An 18032-nucleotide genomic window follows, 5' to 3' on the forward strand; every position below is an offset into this window, starting at 1 on the left:
TGTTTCCCTCTATGGCATCATGGGCAAATACCTGGTATTCTATTCCTTTGATACCTAGCTTTGTTAAACCCTCCTCCTATGGGGCAACTCCTTTTAAAATGTCCTGTTTGATCACAATTATATCATGTTTTTGGCCTGGCATCTGAAGCCTGTTGTACTGCTGCTAAGACTTGCCCTTGTTCATTAATGTCTCTACATAATTTAATATATGTGTTTAAATCTTCATGTTTCCATGGTCTGATGACCTCTCTGCAGCAACGATTTGCTTGGTCATAAGCCAGTTGTTTTATAAATGGCATTGCCTGTTCTGTATCTCCAAATATTCTAGAAGCTGTCTGAATAAGCCTATCTACAAATTCAGCGTAAGGTTAATTAGCTCCTTATATTACCTTAGATAATTGTCCTTGTAAATCTCCATGCCCCTGTAAAGTTTTCCATGCCCTAACTGCATCTACAGCAATTTGTGTGTATACGCCAGGATCATATTCAATTTGTTGCCGTTGACCCTCATAAGGTCCTTTTCCTAATAACATATCTAGATTTCTTTGAGGGTTACCGGCTGCTGCATTTCACCTAGCTGTCTCCATGCAAAATTCCTCATTGGCAACCTTCCATAACAAATATTGTCCTCCATTTAGCACAGATCGACACATGTTAGCCCAATCTGCTGGCGTCATGTCTAAGTTGGTAATGGATTCGACCATGCTCACAGTGAAGGGTGCTTGTGGCCCGTAGGTTGTTACAGCCTCCTTTAATTGCTTCACTGTTTTGAAATCTAAAGCACAGCAAATTCGTTGCCCTCCTGCCTGCTCAAGTACAGGACATGCTAATCTTTGGGCTCCTGTCTCAGGATTCCGTCCATCAACTATGGGAGTTGAGGGCCGCTCAGCTGTAGATGGAGCTGTTTGTTGAATTACGCCCTCTGGTGATAGAACGGGGTTAGTAGCAGCCTCCTGTTGTAATTCCCCACCTGATGGTTGTTTTTCCTCTAAGCTTTCTTTCTTCAAAACTTGCTCTGTCTGACTAGCTCGAGAGACCTTCTCTTTCGCTTGACCTAACATGTTTTCTACCATAGTCTGGACCTCTAACAATTTACTTAACAGTCTTTCGGGTTGCTTTTTACTAGTTTCTAATCTACTATAAAGGTAACACAACCCAATAAGATAGCATAAAACAAAACCAAAACAGAATGAAACAAAAACCGAACAAAGAATAGTTGTATCAATTTTCTCTTTCTCAGGGCTGAACAACTTCAAACCTTGAGCCAACCATTTTTCCCAGTTTGCCTGAGAAAATTCTAGAGATAGGCAGCTTGAAACAAAAACAAGACAAATCAAAATGAGAACACATTGTTTTTTGAAATGGTCACCCATTTTGTTGCCTTCCCTCAGGGGCGAGCAATTTTACTCACCTCCAAGCTTCAGGCGTTCCCCGTACGGGCCGCCAGTTACCGCAGTCTGGCTGGGCACAAAATCACGAGCCACTCAAGCAGGAACAAACTTTATTTTTTGAAACTGCCACCAATGTCCAGTACGTGCCTGGGAAGATTTTTCGATCCACCCACGCAGCCTCCTGCTGGAACGCCAGAGAGAGCTCCTCCCCTGGAACTCCCTCCTACTGTACTTCCCGAACCAATGGGAAATCTCCAGGAGTCCCATAGCAGGCCTAGGTGAACAGCAGGAGTCCAATATCCATATGAATGCAAATCTTAACATAATCATATCATCTCAATGGCTACCTGGCATCACCTTTCAACCAAAAATGCCATGCATCATATACATGGTTCTTAGCAATGCTTCAAGAACATACTTGTGTACATATAATTTTAACAGTTTCATGTATTTATTTATTTAGGTTCTGGGGTTTAAACCCAGAGACATTCCATAACTGAGCTATATCCCCAGTCCTTTATAAGTTTTTATCTTGAGACAGGGTCTCACTAATTTGCAGAGTTGTCTGCCCTTGAACTTGCAATCCCTTGCCCCAACCTCTGGAATACTTGAGATTACCAGCATGTGTCACAGTGCCTGGCCTCCTATATTTTAATAGCAATTTCATAAAAGCAGCCCAGAAGATGGACAGTATTAAAAATCTGCACTAGCATGTAGGACAACTCAGAAAGGCATAGTGAGTGAAATCCACTGTATGATCACAATTCTACAAACGACATTTAGTGGCTGTCAGTAAGAAGTTAACTTAGTTTTTTTAAAAAATCTAAATGCTGCCATGGTCAAAAAGAAAAAGAAAAAAAAAGCAGACCTTTATAATCATTATACAGTTGAATTGCCAAAAGTTGTTCACTGAAACATTTTGATCTGCATTCCTGCTTTGCATGCTTAACATTGATATAAAAACCTACACACAAATAAAAATGGAAAAGCTCCCAATACCTGATTCCTCTCCCCTAGTTTTCTACTTATAATCATCCACTGAGGCACCTTTTGACACCTTGGGGACAGAAGGGATGTTTAACATCGGACCTACCAATAGTGGTTTGATTTGTTGTTTTTGAGATGCTGTGGATCAAACCCAGGGCCTCGTGCATGGGTGGCTTTCACACAGCTACACATACATCCAGCCCCGTAGTAGGTGATTACATAAGTTCTCAATGTGTCAGAGTGCTATTTGGAGGTCATTTGGCATAACTACTTCACGTTTGCCATGGATCCCACAGGTCTTACTTGTGTCTTCTAAAAAGACAACCAGAGAGTCTTCATTTGCTTCCCACAAAGCGGGATACCTGCCCTTTAGAAGCACAAATCTGTTTTTAAATCGGAGGAGTTTCTCACACCAGACGCTGGAAGAGGAATTAATGAATCTCAAACTTAGTGGACAAACTACATGTCAGAGCACCACAACACTGGTCCTGTAACTCTGAGTTTTCTTTGCCTTTACACTGGAGGGCGCTCGTTACAAGCGATTTTTGTAGCCAATGACTAGGGCATTTACCACTTGTGGATTTGGGAGTAGTGGGCTTTGGTGGAGGACACATTTTGAGATCTTCTTGCCCCCTTCTACTGGAGGTCAGCGCATTTGAGGAAGTGCAGGCGTTAGAGGGGGAGGGTGGCTGTATATACCATGTTTCTTTTCTTTTTTTTCTCCCTCTCTTCTTTCTTTCTTTCTTTCTCTTTTTCTCTCTTTATCTCTTTCTTTCTTTCTTTCTCTTTCCCCTGTGCTGGGGATTGAAACCAGGGGCTGCATGTGCTAGGCAAGTGCTCAACCACTGAACCACATTCCCAGTCCCTATATTCATGTATTCTGGAAAGACTAGATTCCTGGCAGGGCAATCACAGAATGAGAGAAACTTTATTTTTTTGTCCATAAGGCAAACACTGCCCCCAACTCTCACTAAACCACAGATGAGCCAGTGCGCTCCCAACTATGACATCACTGTCTGCATTGGAATAGTGCTGGAGGAGGTGTCAATTATATAAAATACTTCTGGAGGGGCAGGACCTGAGGGGTCACAGAACCAGGTGTCCAGGGCTATTCCCCAACACCTATTTTTTTTTAACTAAGACCATCCTATGCTACAAAATGGTATCTTCTTGTTGGTTTTATTTAGTTGCTGTTATTTAGAAGTGAGATTGGGTTGCATTTGCCTACTCAAATACTTTTCCCATCTATTTCTCCCTTTTCTTTGTATATTCTGATTATTAATGTAAATGACTTTTATTGTTGCTGGCAATGTTTTCCCTAGACCTCCCTTTAACTATCTTTTTTTGGTGTCTTTGCTCAGGAAGTTCAGATATTAGGTAGCCAAATTTCTCAAGATTTCCCTTTATGACTTCTGGAGTTTACAATATGCTTATGTTTGCACACTTCAAAATTATACTTTTTTTTCCATTATTTTCTCCAAGTACTTTTAAAGGTTATGAAAGATAAAATCTCTATTCCATTTACAATTTTTCTGTGGTTTTGAAGAAAGAAAAATATTTCTAACATTTTTTTTTCTGCAAATGGTCATCTAAATATCCTTCTACTCTGTTGTATAATCTATCCTTTAGCTGCTAATTTTCTTTTCTTCTTTCTTTTATTATTAGGGATTTAAGACAAGGGTAATTTACCAATGAGCCACATCCCCATATCCCTGAGACTTTGCTGTGGATAATGGGGAATGGCAAGAACTTTCTAGACAGAGGACATGGAAAAAGGCTGAACTCATGGAGTGCTTGAGGAATTGAAAGAAATCCTGTTTGCTTTTACTACACACAGCAATAAGAAGGCAGAAATCAAATCAGAAAGAAAAGCAGAGACTCAATCCTTGAAACATAAATTACCCTTAAATTTTATCTTAAGGGCAATAATAAACATATATTAAGTGATCTTATTCTTTTCAATCATTTCAGAAAATAAAAGTATATAATAGAGAAAAGAGAAAGAGAAAAGAGGGGAATGATAGACCCAGCCTGATTTTCTCTTAAAATTGGGAGCCATCTTGCCACAAAGCCATAAAAAGCTAATTTCAGCTTCACTATAAATTACTGCAAATTCTAAACCTGCTTGGAATGCCTGCCCTGCCTTGAACTCACCCATGTCTGGCTCTCTCTGAGCAGATAGTAGCCCTCTCTGAAACTTTAATGATACCTCACAAATCCTCACCTTCCCTGGCCAGATAATGACCTTCTCTGAGGCTCTAATGACTTTCATAAATTCTGATGTCAGGGCCAGCAAAAATGTAAACTAACATTTATGATATGCTCGTCAGAGTTTTCTTATCTGTAATCCCCACTTTGTATAACTTTCTGGGATATAAAGCTGGGATGCAAGAAACCTGTTGCTGCTTTCTTGTTCCTGTGGTGTTTGCTGGGAGAGGCAGCCTGGCCAGTCAAAATAATAAGCTTGCTTTAATTTGATTTTAACTGGAGTCAGGGGTCTTTTCTTGCATCCTGGTCTAACAATTGTTGAGGTTGGCTTTGAACTCAAATTCTCTTGCCTCATCCTTCCAAACTGCTGGGATTACAGGTATGTGCCACCACTCCCAGCAAGTGTGTTCAATTCAGAAAATGTCTTTGTTACTTCAATATAAAGTTTTTGCAAAATCTTCATCTCTTGGTATAAATCTCTTGAAACCCTCATTTGAACTCATGTGTTATAAACCATCATGAAAAAAAAAAATAGAACAATTCTGAACAAGCCCACCCGGCTTCTTCTTCCAGACCATATTGCATAAGCATGATGATAACCCTTTCATGATTTACAACATCTCTAATCCAGGAGTTGAAGGGATTATTGTCACCCCCCCCCCCAACTAGGAGCACAGTGGAAGGGAGTGAAGTGACCTGCCCAAGGGTTATCACCTGCAGAGAGATAGTAGGACTGCAGAGCTGTGGGGGGTTAAGCCATCTTTCCTTCTAGAATTCTCCACCTAGTTAATTCCCTCTAGGGATTTCCCACCAAGGTTAAGGGTGAGAATTATACTCTAAAGCCTAAGGTTTTCCTTGTTTTTAATTAACATTTACCCTATGCATTGTTTGAAAACATATTTTATAAAGATCAAATCATGACCTTCAAACAGAGATAAAATGAACACTTTCTAGGGATTTTCACTGAATCAATGAGAAAACTAGGCAGATTATAACTGACTCAAAGGAGAAGTCAAAATGCACAGACTTATATAAAGCAAAGGAAAGTTAAAGCAGAATCCCAGATAGAGCTCAAATAAGCTTCTTCAATGGTCAGAAAGGAAACTTAGCTGAACTTGTCTGCTACAGCAGAATATACCTGTGTAGAGATGAGGGTTATTTTGCCTTGCTATTAGATATCTATATTTTGTAGAATTGCAAAATAGCTTCCATGAAATCAAAACCAGATAAGGTGGAAAGGTATGCTATAGATAATGCTTCTTTTGACTTCAATGTGGAAAGAAACATTGAAAAAAACCTCATTTATTCACAAGCAATTCATCAGTAATCCTACCGAAGAGGCCTAATGTTTCTGGCACCTGTTTGTATAAGGTAGAGTCACAAAGTTTTTGAGATTTTTCATTGGGCTTTCTTGATGAGCTCAGCTATCATTAGTTTTATTCCACACCGTTTTTTCTTTGTGGGTACTGGGGATTAAATCCAGGGACACTTAACCAACTAATCTACATCTTCAGCCCTTTTTTATAGTTTACTTAGAGACAGGGTCTCACTAAATTGATTACAGCCTCTCTAAATTGGTGAGATTGGCTTTGAATTTGCTATCCTCCTGCCTTAGTCTCTGGAGCTTGGGATTAAAGGCATGCACCACCACACCAAGCCTTTTATTCCACCTTTAGGACTGATTTGAGGAAGGTGAAAATCCAAAGCTGTTCAGTGTGAACCCTTAATTTAGAGCCATCAGTGCTTGAGAAATAACACTTGTTTTCCTCTTTGAAGGGGACATTTAAGAATAAACCTAGAAAGTGACAGGAACTGTAAAGATGTTTAGCTCTCTCCTCAGTGAGAAATTTTATTTTATTAAATAATCAAGGACATAATAAGATCAATGTAAAAGTTAGAAAATTATTCTGGTGAAACAAACCCTGAATCTTTCAACATAGATAAGTTACATTAAAAAAAAAAAAAAAAAAAAAAAAAACAACAACAAAAAAAACCTTTGTATCATAGCTGAAGATGTCAAACAGCAAATCAAGGAAATGAGGCCATCAAAATTACACAAACTTTTCTAAGGTTTCTAAAGTATTTTGCAGTGTAAAAAAGTATGATACATATTTAAAGACTTTTTTGTTGTTTTTAGTTGTAGATGAGCACAATACCTTTAGTTTATTTATTTATACGGTGCTGAGGATTGTACCTAGTGCCCCCTGCATGTGAGATAAGAGCTCTACCACTGAGTCACAACCCCAGGCCTGTATGATACATTTTGGTTATTTATTTGGTACTAGGGATTGAATCCAGGGGCACTTTACCACTGAGCTAAATCCCATTCTTTTTTAAATTTTTTATTTTGAGACAGGCATCACTAAATTGCAGAGGCTGGCCTCCAACTTGTGAACTTCTTGCCTCAGCCTCTCCAGTAGCAAGGATTATAGGCATGTACCACCTGGAGTGGTTTTGCATATGATACATTTTATAAGCATTGCATGTTATATGTTATAAATATTATTATATTATATATGGTGTTAATTTTGTATGATATAATTCATAGTGTGATAAAAGCAACTTTTCATAATATTTTTAACATTTCTCATCATATTTAACCCATTTTGGACTCAAGTATTATAAACAAATCAAATCAAATTTATTTTATTAAATTAAGTTTTTCCTGGGCTGGTGATTGAACCCTTGGCCTTGCTCTTGCTGGGTAAGTGCTCTCCTACAGAGCCATATTTCTGGCCCTACAACTCATTTTAAATTCTTCATTATGGTTTTTCATATTCTATAACAAAATAATTCTTTCCTTAGGACTAATTTCATTCTTTTTACAATTTCTTTTTATGGTACTAGAATTGAACCAATCGAGATGTAGTTCGAGTGAGAGCCTGGTGAGAGTCTCCTTTAGGGTGAGGTTAATATGTTCTACCTTGCCTGAAGAGGTGGAATGATATGGGGTGTGTAGATTCCAGGGAATGTGGAGAGCCCCAGCAATGCATTGTGTGATTTGAGATCAGGAGGATCTCAAGTTTGAGGCCAACTTTATTGGACCCTGTTTCAAAATAAAAAATAAAAAAGGGTTAAATGAAGCTCTATGGTAAAGCCAGTGGAACAGCTATTGGGTTTATCTGTTATCCTTCTGAAAAATACTGAAAACCCAAGCCAGTGGAGAGAGAAAGAAGTGTGATAAAAAGTGGGGGCTACTACTGCTATTTTTCTTCCTTGGTATACCTCACACCTGTGTGTGTGTGTGTGTGTGTGTGTGTGTGTTTGTGTGTCTCTACTTTGTTCTTACAGCTTTAACCTGGGTTTTTTTTTTCCCTTTGATACTGACATGTTTTGACTCTCTTCTCATTTGCTTTCAGGTCAATTCTGTGTATAATTTTCTTATGGAAAAGAAAATAAATGTTACAATATATTATTTTCATCTTATTAATAATTCTAGTCTTATAAAATCTCTATTCCCAATTTTAGACTTTCATTTTTCTTTCTTTCTATTTTTTTTTTTTTGTTTGTTTATGTGCTGGGGATTGAACCCTCAGGTGCTCTACCACTGAGTTACATGCCCAGAAATTTATATTTTTCTATTTTGAGTGTGATCCAGTGGAAGAGTCCTTGCTTAGCATGCCTGAGGCCCTGGCTTCAATTCTCAGTACCACCAAACAAACAAAGCCCCCAACACACACTTAGAGAGCCCTTGGCACCAGTGTTTTAAGACTGCCATCCTGTTGGATAGGGGTTAGGAAAAGGTCATGTAAACATCCTGCAAAAACATCAGTATCCTTTATTTGAATGCTATGTTGAACAGCAAGCTCACTTTGAACTTCATATTATAGAGAAAAAAAATGTAGGTGGTCATAAAACATCAATACTTGTATCATCTGAAGGCTTACTCCCTAGTTTATTTAATCTTATTCCTTCCCTACTCTACTGCAACCACTTAAAGTATTGGGTGTGAGATTGATGTGAGCTGATTCATTTGTACTTTCTCAGTTACTAATATGGCTGAGCATTGCATTAGTCACTTTCTTTATATTTTTGAATTTTTGTTAGACCAAAATCCTTTCCCACCCTGCAGATCATAATATCATGGTATCCTCATATTTTTAAAGATAGGCCCTTAATCTTTTTTTTTTTTTTTTTTTTTTTATGAATAAAGTGTGAGGCAGAGCTCCACCTTTAAAAAATCTTAGTCAACAAATATTTTTTTTCTTTCTATGGATGCCTCTAGTATTCTTAAATTCTATACTTTATGTTACAATCTTTTTCAGCATCTTCAGTTGAAGATAGTCATGAGGAAGCAGGAGAAACAAATCAAGAAAGAGGAAAAGGAAAACCATGGCACAAATTTACAAAACATGATATGGAGATTCTCAATCGATCATTTGAACAAAATCCATACCCAAATTTTAGGATCCAGGTGGAGCTGGCCAAGCAAATGCATTGCCATATATGTGAAATCAATGTAAGTCAAAATTCCAAAAATTACATGAACATATCCTTTTGTAGATGACACAGAAAATAGAATTTTTAAAAAGTTTCATTTCAGGTTGTCTGGATGTAAGAACAGGAGCACCAAACTTTTGGTTTAATTTTTGTACCCTACTTGCTAACTTCTCAGTCACTGCTGACAAATTATGGAATCTTGCACCTCATCTTTCTGTTATAATTATGTTGGAAAGAGAAAATGAGAACGTGTTTTTAGAGGTCCCAGGTTTTATGTATAGTGACAATTTTAAAAATCTTAAGCATGTTTGGAAGATCATTTCCAGCTATTAACCTAAAGCTATTCTGAACTTGGGAATGGGTTCCAGGAGTGATCAAATATGAAAAGGCTTACAGACACTCTTGCTGTGCCCTCTACTACCATAGCTCATTGAGTTGCATAGTCAAAAAAGCATTTTCTCATCTCCATACTCTCATCTCTAAACCTGGGGAATACAGCTGGCATTGCAGGTATCCTCAATTGATGCAGGAGAAAAACATGAAGACTAGAGTTGTTCAGTGCAGTTGTTCAAATCACGTGTACAATGCCCTGCCCAGTTGTGACAAAAGCTTGCTTGTTCTGTATGTGTATTTTAAATGCAATAAATTTAAGAATATTCTTACAATACACTGAGTCATGACTGTACATTGATGGGGCAGCTTGAGAAAAATTAAGAAGTTGTGGGAATTTGTGTAGGGCAGCTCGGGATCTGTTCATTCTAAATTCAGAAGTTGCAGAGAGGTTGCTGGGAGACTTTGAAAAGCCTGGGTTCTCATGGACAGAAGGGCTGCTGTAGACTGTGGGGACAGTTTGGAATTTGGAATTGGGCACCATTCACAACCTTCATTATATGAAGAACCCAGGAAGGATTTTCATTTTTGTATCTACTCCAGGTCAAGAAGCAAGTCAGTGGTAATGCTGAAACTAAGGTTACCTATACAATATTTGTTGATAATAATTTGTCTTTCTTTTTAGAATTGGTATCAAAAAAAAGATCCAGACTACCAGCTAGAGAGAAACAGAGGATATTTGCTGCCAGGAAACAACAGGAGTCCCCTGTCCAAGGTTATCAGGTTTTCCACCAGCAAGATGCCCAGAGGCAATCTGACAAGAGCATCACTGCACAGCCCTCTTGCCCCCAGCTGGCTCCACTGGAAAGACCTAGCTACTATGCTATGAAGACATAGGGAGGTCCTAGTGAACAGGATAGCTCATGTGACTGGGTATTTCCAAACATTAGAGAGTGCCCTGGAGAAGGTTGGATTTATCCAGGCCCTCCACAGCAACAGACACAAAGAGAGCACTTGCCAAATTTAAACAAAAATGTGCAAGACACTTCTTGCACACCCCTGCCTCAGACATTTTCTTCCACTTGGAGGTAAGATCCCCTAAGGTGCCAGTGTATGCAGGGTTCTGCAGGCTGCTGCTGTCCTCCGTGGACCAGCACAGTATCTTCAGGACACAGAAGAGCTTTCTTGGACAGCCTGGACTCTCAAAAAATCTGTCAGCATCATTGATATCAAAATAGATTTCCTTCAGTGTCAAATCTAACAACAACACAACAACAAAGACCTACAAATAGACTATATAGGACATTATGAAGGAAGCCATCTCACCCAGGATTGCCCAAGAAAAGTTCACAACATTCTTCCAGAATGCAGCTTTCTAGGAACAGACTTTTGCAAGGAGGTCTGTCCATCAACTGTCTATTTATCTTTGAACTCAAATAATCCTTGTGATTAACATTGTTGCTTAGAATTGTTGTTTTTTTGAAATTTATTTTGTACTTCTTTTTAATTTTGCGTTTAAAAATCTTTCCCAGGCCTAAGCTCTCCCACTGTGCTCATACTGAACATACTCAAGCATATGTGGCAGGTATATGCCTGCCTACTCTACTGTGGCAGGCATATGCCTATTACAGTGTCATTCCATTTCCAATTTACATTCTTGGAAGCATCTTTCTCAGTTATTCAAATAGACACCTCCATCCACGTAAAAAGCACAGCACTATCTGTGTTTTCCCCACCAAAGACATGGCTTCCGTTGAAGTAGAAGCTCCAACTACTGAAATCTCAAGAACCCCTGGAGCCTCTTGCACTGGATAAGAGTCCAGGATGAAATTCCATTGTATTTTGACAGTCACCTGGGCATGTTGGTCTGAGGTGCCCAGGTGAGCATTCAGATATTGTCAATATGAGTTTTTGAGACAATCTTCAAAGTGGGGGTACCTGGGAACCTCCCACTTGGAATCATTTTCATAAATTTGGTCCTAGAACTCAGAACACTTTGAAGTATTCCAGAGTTTCCTGTTTCTTCCACAGCTCCTGCAAAAACAGCTCTGCAGGCTACATCCCTCAAACCACTAGGGGACAGCATTCACACAATGCCAGTAGAAGAGAGGAACAACAACTTTTGAATTTCCAGTTGGCTCCTGGGGTGTTTTGTGTAGAAGTAGACCAAGGCCTGAGCTCTCTTTGGTAGCATTTCCCATTTTAATCTAACAATATTTAATTACAAAATGGTGTATACTCCTTATGATCATTTAGTGACACTAGGACTTTTAGAGAAATTTTGCTCTTGTGTTTATTGTACTTTGCCCACCTCCTCATAGCCATTGTGAATAATCTGATATGCTATATTTGTCATGTGTCTCATATTTATTAGATTGTGCAAGCAAAAAATACTATATTTATTAAATTACACAATAAAGCACGTTTTGTATGAATTTCCAATGTGTGTAACATAAAAACATTCATTTTGAAATATCTTCCTTTTTATAATGAGATTGTGAACAGATGGGGAAACAGCAACTCTCCAACAGGGAAATCTGTTATTTACACAATCACTTTAGGTAGTCACTTGGAATGTTTATTGAAATTGCAGATGTCTATCAAGTCTGCTACTAGATGTTTCCATAAGAAAATGATGGTCCTTTCTTACAGAACACAGAACCCCCAGACAAGAAGTTTCATATAAAGTAATCCAGCTAGCTGTGTTAGCTCTGCACCACTATAATTCATATCTGTGACAAGGATTATTTGACTTTTTTTTATTTTAAGATGTCTGGGGATTCAATCCAGGGCTTTTTGAGACTGAGTTACTCTCCTGGGTGTTTTAATTCTTTGAGACATATTCTCACTAAGTTGCTCAGGCTGGTCTTGAACTTGTGGTATTCCTGCCTCTGCCTCCTGAGTTGCTGAGATTATGGGTGTGGTTGACCAGGCCAGGCTTGGTTCATGGCTTTGGAGGTTTCAATTCATGGTCAGTTGGGCCTGAAGAGAGATAGTGCATCAGGGTACAATAAAACTGTCTAACACCAGGAAGACATAGGGAGAAAGAGGGAGGGGCCAGGGCCACATAATCCCCTTGAAGATCTGCCTCCGATGACCTAAAATTCTCCCCATAAGCCCCACCTCTTAAATGTCCCAATATGTCCCAGTAGCATCACTAAACTTTACCACTTGTAGTTTTAATGGATGTTTAAAATCTAAGGTTAGCACAGCACAGTTAAAAATAACAGAGTAATGCAGTTATTTTGAGAATGTTCTAGGATATAATGACCAGTGAAATATCAAGTTTCAAAATTAGCTTTATAATATGGTAATTCTGAAAATGAAAGAAGAGCTCAAACTGTAATGATTTTTCTTGAATTTACACATAGGCATTCACCCAGCAAAAACACATGGACTAGATTTATGTACTCTAAATTTTTTAAATATTTATTTTTTAGTTATAGTTGGATGCAATCTATTTATTTTATTTATATGTGGTGCTGAAGATAGAACCCAGTGCCTCACGTGTGGTACATGAGTGCTCTACCTCTGAGCCACAACACTAGCCCCTGCCCTGAACTTTTGAAAGTTGCATTTGGACTTGGGTAAAAGAATTTTTTTTTACACCAATATTATGAGAAAACTCAACTGAGTTTGTTTTTAACTAACTAGCTAACTAATTCATTTATTTATTTTTAAATGTTTTTTGGTTGTCAATGGACCTTTATTTTAGTGATTTATATGCAGTGCTGAGAATCAAACACAGTGCCTCTTTCATGCTAGGCAAGCACTCTCCCACTGAACCTCAACACCAGTCATTAACTGAATTTATTTATGTCTTCCCTTTCTGTAGATTTTGAATTTTCAAATGCTGTTTTCATTGATTGCAAGATTATCACCCAGTCATAGTGATCTGCATAGATTTTTCTTAAAGAAAAATGTTTTTCTTTGAGAAAGCCTAGTAGATTATTATACATGTATCCTATTTATGTGTTTCTACATTAAGGTACCTAATACTCCAATTAACATTTTTTCACCTATTTTCAGGAATTTCCTGATACTCAAGTTTTTGCCAGCACTATCTTGAAGGGTTTGTAGCTTTAGTATGAATTAGATATGTCATCTCTTTTGTTATTCTCTAAAATCTTGTGCTAATTTACATGTATAACTTCATGAAATGCTTGGATTTTTCAGTGACTGAGTCTGACCTTTCCTTTACAGGAAGATTTTTTATGACTGATTCTGTATTTTTCAATGTTTCCCAGTGGTTTTCTTGAGTCATTTTTGGGAAGTTGAATTTTTCCAAGAATATATTTTTGAAAGGTATCAAATGTACTGTCATAGAGTTGTTCAAAATACCCTCGTAAATTAAAGGCTAGAGCAAGTGTAGTGGTGTGTTATTTTCATGTTATATGTTTGTAATGTGTATTTTCTAATGAGAGGTTGTTTTCGCAGGCCACCGTCTGTGACAGGCTCTGGGGTCTGCTGGGGTGGGTTCCATGTGTTGGGGGCGGTGCTAAGCTAAGGGCTGGTTTCCATCAGCAGATCTCTGTGGGTCCAGGTGGGGTTTTGTCAAAAGGCATCTGCAAGCTCACAGGAGGCCCACTCTGGACTCAGCCTTTGGTGTCTAAGCTGGAAGAGGTTGCTGGGTGAGAGGCCTCGGTGGGATGATGGGTTTCAGGGCCTCTGCAAAGTCATCAGCCTACAATAGGGATTAGCTTTTTGACCCTATGAGGGGTTTCCTGCCACCTTTTGAGCCTGAAAACTGAGATGCTCAAGTACCCAGTACCAGGTTGCATTTCTTGCTTGTCAAGTCCTGGTTTTTTTTTTTTTTTTTTTGGATGCCAGGCAATGTCTGGTCACCTTCTCTAAAGCAGGGAGAAAACCTTAATTGGAAGAAGCTGGCACTGTTCTGCTTCTGGAAGAAAAATCAGGCTTCAGCCCAGTGAGGCACAATGAGGTATCTCTTGACAGCTCTCAGGTGGGATTCCCCCACTGCCAAGCATAGACAAAGCAGGGTTTCTGGCTAGAGCTGGGGACTGAATCCCTAGCAGGGCAGTTGACACTCCACACACGACAGGAGTCAGGAGTTTGTGTCTGGTCACAAACTAAAGATGCTTACACAGCCTGGTGTCTCTGAGGAGCTCCATCCACCTCTACCAGGGGACCAAGGTTGACAGGGATAAGGAAGCCATAAGACCAGGCAGACCTGATACATCAGGATCCTGACAAGGGCACTCTGCTATTTCCTGGTCACCCCAGACCTCTCCTTAAAGATCTCTGTGTGCTCCAGGTGACAGGGTCTCTTCTAAGATTTCCCCCATGTAAGAGGAACCCAGGTCGGTGTATGTAGAATTTTCAGGTCAATAAAGGTTTCAGTCTTTGAAGTGTGTCATTGTTTGGGTCCTATAAGGTGTTTTCAAAACAAATTCCCTTATAAAATTTCACAGGTATTCCCTTCAATTTGCAGTTGTTCCATGTACATTTTGGTTTATTTTATTTTATTTATTTATTTTTAGTAAATGGGGTTCTTTTAAATTTTTTTTAAAAATTATTTAGTTATTTATTCCCATTAGGTGCATATGCCAGCAGAATGCATTTTGATTTACTGTATAGAAATGGAACACAATTTTTCATTTTCTGGTTGTACTCTATGTAGCTTTGCACCATATGTGCAGTCATACATGTACCTAGGGTAATGATGTGCTTCTCATTTCATCATCTTTCCTGCCCCCAAGTCCCTTCCCCTTCCCTCCCTCCCTTTTGCCTAATCAAAGTTCTTCCATTATTCTCATCCCCCTCCCATTATGGATCAGCATCCACTTATCATGGAGAACAGTTTAGTTTGAATCCATCCCAGTTATTGATTCTTCGTTTTAATTCCTGCACTATAGGAGTCTTATTAATGAAGTTGGGGCCTAATCTGACATGATGGAGATTTGGGTGCAAGGTCTCAGGTTTAATTCTTAGGTCCTCGATCTACTTTGAGTTGATTTTTGTGCATGGTGAGAGATAGAGTTTTAATTTCATTTTGTTACATGAGGATTTCCACTTTTCCCAGCACCATTTGTTGAAGAGGCTATCTTTTCTCCAATGTACATTTGTGGTACATTTGTCTAATACTAGATAACTGCAGTTACATGGGTTAGTCTCTCCTTCCTGTATTCTGTACCAAGGTCTACAGGTCTGTTTTGTGCCAATAACATGCTATTTTTGTTTCTATTGCCCTGTAGTGTTGTTTAAAGTCTTGAATTGTAAAGCAACCGGCTTCACTCTTCTTGCTAAATATTGTTTTGATATTCTGGGTCTCTTTTTTTTTTCCAGATAAATTTCACAATTTTTTTTCTATTTCTATGAGAAATATAATTGGGAGTTTGATTGGGATTGCATTCAATCTGTACAGTGCTTTTGGTAATACTACTGTCATTTTGACAATATTAATTCTGCCTCCCCAAGAACAAGGTAGATCTTTCCATCTTCTAAGGTCTTCTTTAATTTTTTATTTATTTCAGCGTGCTCTAGTTTGTATTATAGGTCTTTCACTTCTTTCATTAAGTTTATTCCAAAGTATTTTATTGTTTTTGGAGGCTATTGTAAATGGGGTGGTTTTCCTAGTTTCTCTCTCTGAGGATTTGTCACTGATGTAGAGAAATGCCTTTGATATAAGTGTTAATTTTTATATCCAGCTACTTTACTGAATTCATTTGTTAAGTCTAGAAGATTTCTAATGGAATGTTTTGGGCCTTGTAAGTATAGAGTCATATTTTCTGCAAATACTGATAATTTGAGTTCTTCTTTTCTTTTCCATATCCCTTTAATTTGTTTTGTCTGATTGCTGAGGCTGGAGTTTGAAAAACTATGTTAAATTGAACTGGTGAAACAGGGCATCCCTGTCTTGTTCCAGTTTTTATAGGGAATGCTTGCAATTTTTCAGCATTTAGAATGATGTTGGCCTGGGGCTTAGCATACATAACCTTTACAAGTTTGAGGTATGTTGCTGATATCCCTATTTTTCTTATGTTTTGAACATGAAAGAGTGCTGTATTTTGTCAAATGCCTTCTCTACATCTATTGAGATGATCATATGATTTTTCTCTCTGAGTCTATTGATGTGATGAATTACATTTATTGTTTTCCATATGTTGAATCAACCTTGCATCCCTGGGATGAATCCTATTTGATCATGCACTATCTTTTGGATATGTTTTTGATTTTTATTTGTAGAATTTTATTGAGAATTTTTGCATCTGTGTTTTTTAGAGATATTCATCTGAAGTTTTCTTTCTTTGATGTGTCTTTGTCTGGTTTTGAAATCAGGGTGATATTGACCTTATAGAATGTGTTCAGAAGTGTTCCCTGTGTCTCTTTCATGAAATGGTTTGAGAATTATTAGTGTTAATCCTTCTTTAAAGGTCTTACAGACTGAGCTTTGTATCAAATTGGTCCTGGTCTTTTCTTTGTTGGTAGGATTCTGATGGCATCCTCTATTTAATATTAAGGCCATTTTGATGATATGAATTTTTTTCTGTCTTAGAACATGAGAGATCTTTCCATTACCTAAAGACTGAGCCACATTTCCAGAAAAGTATTTTTGTTGTTGTTTGATCTCTCTCTTTTTTTTTTTTTGAGACAGATTCTTGCAATATTTCTGGAAGCCTTGTTAATTTGATGAAGCAGACTTTGAACTTGCAGTTCTCCAGAGTTGCTGGTATTACATTTGTGCACCACTGTTCCCAGCTTCATACAAATTTTAAATCTTCCTTCAATTCATGGTAGGTAGGTTACCACACAGTGGTTGAAATGCAGTCATTGGAAAAGCCAGCTCCACATTTCAAAGGCATATCATAACAAGGTGTCTCTTGAGAGAGTCTGTTCATTTACTGGTTCATTATGAAGTTGTGAAAAAGTCAAACTGCGTTTTATAAATCTTGACAGATTCATGGAGAGAATTCATGAGAGAACAGAGTGTACAAACAAATGTGGTTTGAGCAAACTTTCTATCACTTTTTCATACAAATGCAAGATCAATCTATCTCTCATCTATTTTCTTTATCTATTCAAGTGTCTAAGACAACATGCATGGTAGATAGGCTGCCCAAAAGGACCACACCTGACATTCTTGGAATGTTGTTTTATTCATAATAATTGGACTCACACCACATCTGCTCTCAATAAAAAGTAGTTGACAGAAAAATGCTTTGGAGAATGTGTGACTCCTGTACAAATTGCAAAGGGAAACCTGAGAATGAGAAAGCAAAATGGCCTGGGTGTTATGCAGTGTGCCATTATGCCCATGAGGGTGACTGAACATCATGGAATTGAGGTTAACTTCCTGGGCTGGATTGTAAAATCTGCTATTAAAGCTTCATTGAAAGTGATGGGTTGCTCTCAAAGACTGGTTTTTGGAAAAGATACAGGTGCTGCACAATATCTTGGACTTGGGTTTAGTGCAGCCTCCCTCATAAGCAGGGGCTGTCACTCCTCATTTGGTGTGTGTGCAGGAGCACTCTAGTTCATTATTATTGACTTGTGGATTGTGAGTCCCTGGCCTCCTCTTCTTCAATAAGTAAAATTCCAAGTAACATTGCCCTTTCCCTAAATGGATGCCTGAATAAACTGGAAGAATGTCTTTGATGAGATTAATTCAAAATGAGTTTATTTAAGAAACTAACAAAAATGACTTGTAAATCAGGT

Source organism: Marmota monax, unplaced genomic scaffold, assembly GCF_021218885.2.
Source record: "Marmota monax isolate L192 unplaced genomic scaffold, Marmota_monax_Labrador192_F-V1.1 WCK01_AAM20220418_F8-fsc00888, whole genome shotgun sequence".
NCBI lineage: Eukaryota > Metazoa > Chordata > Mammalia > Rodentia > Sciuridae > Marmota > Marmota monax.